The sequence below is a fragment of the Giraffa tippelskirchi genome, chromosome 2 (genome assembly GCF_054371585.1).
Source record: "Giraffa tippelskirchi isolate mGirTip1 chromosome 2, T2T-mGirTip1v1.2.pri, whole genome shotgun sequence".
In the NCBI taxonomy this organism is placed as follows: Eukaryota; Metazoa; Chordata; class Mammalia; order Artiodactyla; family Giraffidae; genus Giraffa; species Giraffa tippelskirchi.
Window position 1 is genome coordinate 117,148,284 of NC_137276.1, and position 7,040 is coordinate 117,155,323.

The following is a 7,040-nucleotide window of genomic DNA, read 5'->3' on the forward strand; positions in this document are numbered from 1 at the left end:
GAAAACAGATATATTATCAGGGAAATAACACAAGAAAACACCTAAGCAGAAGAGAGACCATATTTCCCAATTGAAAGTCATAGAAGTGAAGAAGACTCACATCTAGAAACATCATTGCAAAATCCCAGGACACAAAGAATAAATATAAGATCAAAAAAGCCTTGAAAAAGAGAGAAGAAAAAAAAAAAGTATGTTCTTATAGATCGATTGCAGAGAAATGAGAATCAAGTTGACATTTGCTATAAGAGACTGCACAGAATAAATTGGCATTAAAAAACTACAGGAAAGAAGTGGTGACCAACTGTATATGAAATATAGGGCCTAAACATGGTGTAATTTTCAGCAAATCATGACTAGTAGGGAAAGAAGCTCCTTCTGAATACTGTTGACACTAGATGTTGACATTGGAAAGGAGGAGATGTGTGTGTAAAATAAAACTGTGCAAACTATTTCACCAAGCAAGTGCCATTCAGAAGCCCAGACTGAGGTTCTGGGCACAGTCTCCTGTCACAGCAGGGCTCAAGGAGGAGGCAGGGTTGGGGCTGTGACTGTAAGTCTCTCCTGACACTACCGTTCCCTTCCATGGGCACCTGGCAGCGGTTAAGCTCTACTGGTAGTAATACTGGAGGGAGTTAAGGGTGCTAGTATCCTATACTGGTGCTGAATGCTAACACAAAGGGCTGCTCTCCTCTCCTCTGGGTTCAGCTACTAGGGAACAACGTTAAAGCTGGTCCTCTCTGAGGCCATCAGGATGGTGAAGGGGATAATGAGCGAGAGGTCAGGGGGCTAAGTGTATCTCAGTTAGAAAGTGAAAGTGAAGTCGCTCAGTCGTGTCCGACTCTTGGCGACCCCATGGACTGTAGGCTACCAGGGTCCTCTGTCCATGAGATTCTCCAGGCAAGAATACTGGAGTGGGTTGCCATTTCCTTCTCCAGGGGATCTTCCCAACCCAGGGATCGAACCTGGGTCTCCTGCTTTGCAGGCAGATGCTTTACCATCTGAGCTACCAGGGAAGCTCTTCTCAGTTAGAAAGAGAAGCACAATTCACCTGCCCCTCCCCCCAGGGACATTCTCTCTCCATTGTCAGTCATGAGAGTACAGTTTTTCATGGGTTTTCCTCATTTATCCAACCAACATTTATTGAGTGTCTACTACGTGCCAGTGCTATTAATAAGTGCTGGTTGGTGAACAAGTCAGAATCCCAACTCTAGTGGATTAAAGCAGACAAACAATATCATTATCTCAAGTATATGAGATGAAATTCAAAATTCATTTATCATGAATTTCTTTGCAGACTAAAAGTGGAAGAGACCTACTCAGTTTCTGGATGCCATAACTTAATTGAATCTCCAAGAATTACATTTATTTTGAAGTTATTTTCTGTTCTCTACAGAAATTAGCCTATTTCTTCTAAGTGAAAATATGAGTCACTCAGTCATGTCCGACTCTTTGCGACCCCATGGACTGTAGGCTGCCAGGCTCCTCTGCCCATGGAATTCCTCAGACAAGAATACTGGAGTGGGTTGCCATTTCCTTCCCCAGGGAATCTTCCTGACCCAGGGATTGACCTCGGGTCTCCCACATTGTGGGAAGATTCATTACCATCTGAGCCACCAGGGAAGTCAAACTCAGGTTTTTGTTGTTATTGTTTGTTGGCTCAGACGGTAAAGAATCTGCCTGCAATGCAGAAGATCTGGGTTTGATTCCTGGGTCTGGAAGATCCCCTGGAAAAGGGAATGGCTACTCACTCCAGTGTTCTTGCCTGGAGAATCCCATGGATAGAGGAGTCTGGTGGGCTACAGTCCACTGGGTCGCAAAGAATCGGACATGACTGAAGCACCTGAGCATACATGTTCGCATATCAAGCCATGAAAAGACATGGAGGAAGCTTATATGCATATTACTAAGTGGAAAAAGCCAATTGGAAAAGGCTACATGTGAGAATCCCATGGATAGAGGAGTCTGGTGGGCTACAGTCCACTGGGTCGCAAAGAATCGGACATGACTGAAGCACCTGAGCATACATGTTCACATATCAAGCCATGAAAAGACATGGAGGAAGCTTATATGCATATTACTAAGTGGAAAAAGCCAATTGGAAAAGGCTACATACATGTGATTACAGCTTTGTGATGTTATGGAAAATGCAAGTCAATGGAGACAGTAAAGGGATCAGTGGTTGCCAAGGATTAGGAGTGGAAGGAGGAATGGTAAACAGAGTTCAGAGGATTTTCAGGACAATGAAACTACTCTGTAGGAGACTATGCTGGTGGATAGATGTCATTACACATTTGTTCCAACTCCTAGAATGTACGGCACCAAGAGTGAGACCTAAAGTAACTTTTCTTCAAAAGATTCAAGTTCCATGTTTCATATCTGATCTTTAATATATCTAGAATTGCATGGTGTGAGATAGAAAATCTAAATTTATTTTAGTCCACATGGATAATTAACTGTCACAGCACCTTTACAGAAAATGTTAGTCCTGACCTATAAATTACCTCTATAAATTACCTCTATAAATTACCTATAAATGCCTCTATGCTCAGTCATGTTTCATTGTGTGTTTAAGTTTCTGGGTTCCTTACTGTGTGGTGTCAGACTATAAAAAGGGCTGTGCCTGTGGGCCAGACAATGGATAAATAATGCCCACTTTATGAAACATGAAAGGATCAAAGCACACTGCCTAAGAATGCACTAGCATGGTAGTAAATATTGCTGAAATGGAGAGACATCAACTCTTCTCCTTGGTATTTTTCAGGGGATAGTTCCAGAGTGGGCTTTAACCTCTTGCCTGGGATGTGGGAATGAAGGTTTCATTGTAGAAGAGGATTTGTATCCTGCTCTTCTGTTTAGATTGTAGTTATAATGCCAAACACATTGTAAAGAGGATAGTCACATCTGTGTTTATATCTTTGAATTCTGGTTTCTCTCATTTATCAATTCCCTCACATGCTATTTGCCATGGCACACTCACAGTGATTCCAAATTGGGCTGTGACTTTAGTAGGGCCCAAAGGGAATGCAGTTGTGGGATACAGAGTTGCTGAGTGGAGATGGGTTAGCAGCATAATTTTGAGCTGTATTTGAAGCAGAGGCCAATTGCATTTTCTTTGAGCTGATAAATTCACAGGGGCCTTGTCTAAGTTACCAGAATACAACAGGAGCATTTCCATGGGAAGTCTAGGATATTGGGATGAAGGACTTTCTTCTTAAGTATTTATTAGGTACTTACGTGTATGTAGACTAGACCTAGAGAGGTGGCCCTAAAAGAGCAGGGAGGATGTCTGCCCTTATGCAGATTCATTGGAAGGACTGATGCTGAAATTCCAACACTTTGTCCACCTGATGTGAAAAGCCAGCTCATTGGAAAAGGCCCTGATCCTGGGAACGATAGAAGGCAGGAGAAGAAGGGGGTGACAGAGGATGAGATGGTTGGATGACATCACTGACTCAACGGCATGACTTTGAGCAGACTCTGGGAGATAGTGAAGGACAGGGAGGCCTGACGTGCTGCAATCCATGGAGTCACAAAGAGTTGGATACGACAGAGCATGCACGCTGAGAGTTAAGATCCCACATACTTTCCAGACATAAAACCAAAACATAAACAACAGAAGTAATATCGTAGCATATTCAATAAAGACTTTCAAAAGTGGTCCACATCAGAAAAAAAGTCACTTTGCTATACACATAAAACTAACACAACATTGTAAATCAATTATAATCCAATATAAAATTAAGAAATTTAAAAAGGCTGTCTCATTACTAGCTCTAAAAGATGTCTTCATCTCAGCTAGTATTTGTTATGTACCAAGCATCCAACATGCTTTTTTGAGGCAATCAAAAGAAGAACAAGATGCAGTTCCTGGAATCAAGTACGTAATCATGCCTTTGGGACTTTGACATTTACTCTTATGAAACAAGTAAACAAATGGTTCAAGATGGAGTGTTCAATTTGGACGGAGACAGTGAGTAAAGAGAGCCAGTCTAGAAAGGCCATGGTTTTATCGCTGCTTCAACAGTGAAGGTCGTATTATGTCAAGTGGTGGCAACTGATATTGCTTTACTTTATGTCAGCTAGCTTTTAAAATATTAATAAAAGGAGAGCAAACACATCCCATGGCCTCTTTGGTGGATTCTTGACAGCTATTGGACTCTTAGGTAGTTTGACAGATGTGAGTAGGAAGGGTGGCTTTTCTCCAAGGTTAAGTATCCAGGAAGAAACGGGTTGTCATAAACTGCTTTCTCTTGTGTGAAAAATACTGAAAATTATATATTAGAGGAATAAAGATTTAAGTCTTCAACATAAGTTATATGAGGAGGAACACATTCTCCTGGGACATGGCTCTGGGCAGTCATACCTTGTGTAACTGGGAGGCCCTCCAATCTGGTGGCTGAAGTAAGGGATAAGCCAGCTCCTCTGGATCATTGCTGGTCAGGACAGTGATGCTTAGAAAATTGACTGTGGGTCTCTGTTTTCTTTTCAAGCATTCTTTTGTTTTCTAGACCTGAAACTGCAATGAAGTTACTATTGGCAATATTTAAATACCATTCTACATCTCTAACAGATGGCAAGAGATTCCTGGGAGCAGTTCCTGGAGTTAGATACAGTCCACTCCCTTCTGATGCTTTGGTAGAGTTCACATTCCACAGAGCCCCTTATCCAATGCTGTGATGGTTCACTGTTTTCACAAGAAAACTTCTATCAACTGGTCCCCTGGAATATGGCTCTTCTTTCAACCAGCCTATAGTTTTACCAACAATCTTTCTTAAAAAATGATACAAATGACCAAAACAGACACAGACTCCCAGAATTCAAAAATAAATTTATGGTTACCAAAGAGGAAAGGGTGACATAAATTAGAATTTTGGGATTAACATATACACACTGCTATATATAAAATGGATAAATAAGAAGAACCTATTGTACAGCACATGAAGCTCCACTCAATATTCTGTAATAAGCTAAGTGGGAAAAGAATTTGAAAAAGAATGATATATGTACAACTGAATCACTTTGCTGTACACCTAAAACTAGCATAACATTATAAATCAAGTACACTTCAATATAAAATAAAGAAACTAAATTAAAAAATCTTTCTGTCTTGGAGGAAGCAGATAAGTGTCACCATTATTTGGGATCCCATACTTTCTAAGTTTAAAGCTCATCTACCCCCACCTCATCCCCCAAACTCCAGCATAACTAGCCCAACAAAAAAGAAAATAGAGCCTCAAAAAGATGGAGGGACTTGCCCAGAGTCACACAGATGGTGGCAGATTCCAGGAGAAAGTCTGACCTTTAGATGTCTCAGACATCAAAAAGTTTGAGTGCCACCTACCAGCACTCCACTCCCCAGACCACAAACAAACATCAATGCAATGCATAACCATAAAATAAATATGAAGAAGTGCAATGCAATTTTAATTTTTTCCCCTGGTGTTAATTTTCTTTTATTTTTTGAGATTTCACAGTCAGGCTCTTAACAGTCTTTGAATGATTTTTGCTTTGCAGATGTATTTAGCCAACACAGGGACTACTGACATCAACTCGGACCCAGTTCTTTTGTCTCTTGGTCCATACCATACCTACTGCAATCCACCCCCTCCAGCTGTCCACAACTGGCATACCCTTCATTATTTCTGGTCGCTGTTATTTGTGACCCTTTATGATGTTTTCCACAAAGGTGGCTTGCTTGCCTTTCCTTCATCCATCACAATAATCCAAAGCCGGCTTCCTCCAGGCAGTCTTCCCAGACTTTAGATGACTGTCCTTCTGTAAAACGTGTGGCCCTCTGTAACTGAGGACTTCCCTGATAGCTCACCTGGCAAAGAATCCACTTGCCAATTCAGGAGACCCAAGAGATGTGGGTTAGATCCCTGAATCAGAAAGATCTCCTGGAGAAGGAAATGGCAACCCACTCCAGTATTTTTGCCTGGAAAATCTCACAGATAAAGGAGACTAGTGGGCTACAGTCCATGAGGTTGTAAAGAGTCAGACTGAGCACGTATACATATACACACACATTTGCTGTCACTGAATGTCCTAACTAGCAAAAAGAGCATTGCTATGCTATGCTATGCTAAGTCGCTTCAGTCGTGTCCGACTCTGTGCGACCCCATAGACGGCAGCTCACCAGGCTCTGCCGTCCCTAGGATTCTCCAGGCAAGAATACTGGAGTGGGTTGCCATTTCTTTCTCCAGTGCATGAAAGGGAAAAGTGAAAGTGAAGTCGCTCAGTCGTGTCCGACTCTGAGCGACCCCATGGACTGTAGCCTATCAGGCTCCTCCGTCCATAGGATTTTCCAGGCAAGAGTACTGGAGTGGGGTGCCATTGCCTTCTCCGAAGAGCATTAGACTCTGTTTTTACTGGAAAAATTGTTTCTTTAAGCTTCTTTCCCTTCTCTCCTCCTCCTCAAATGTGTGAGGGGTGGAAGAGAGACAACTAATGTGGGGGCATCAGAAACCCTGAGGAACCTGCTTCTTGATAGTAGTATTATATCTCTGCCAGGCAAAATCATGAACAAAAAGTGAAAGTGAAAGTGTTAGTTGCTCAGTTGTGTCCAACTCTGCGAACCCATGGACTATAGCCCACCAGGCTCCTCTGTCCATGGGATTCTCCAGGCAATACTGGAGTGGGTTGCCATTCCCTTCTCCAAGGGATTCCCCAGACCCAAGGATCAAACCAGGGTTTCCTGCATTACAGGCAGATTCTTTACCATCTGAGCCACCAGGGAAGCAACAGGATAAACAAAAGGTTTTACATAGCTCAAAATTTCAGTCACCGTTTTTCTTTCCTTCTGCTGAAGCCCAGCGGACACAGGGACAGTTTAGCCTGGGGCAGGTGCTGAACACAAAGTCTGTCTGGGGCTGCAAGAACAGTGAGGCCCTAATCAGGGGGAGAAGAGATAATCCATCTAAACCCTCCATGATCTTAACCACAGAAAGAGCAGGCGAAAAGAAGCTTGAAGTCTAGACATCTGAGGGGATGTTGCCCTTTGAAGATCCTTTCAAGTACAAAGCACAGGGGCTCATATGATT

General features: G+C 42.3%; 1 non-coding gene across 1 annotated transcript; it reads right to left on the minus strand.

Annotated features, from left to right (window-relative positions):
* Positions 1-941: 941 nt before the first annotated feature.
* Positions 942-1,013, minus strand: TRNAC-GCA (transfer RNA cysteine (anticodon GCA)). The gene has a single exon. It is a non-coding gene; the product is annotated as a tRNA-Cys (tRNA).
* Between the last annotated feature and the right edge of the window lie 6,027 nt (positions 1,014-7,040).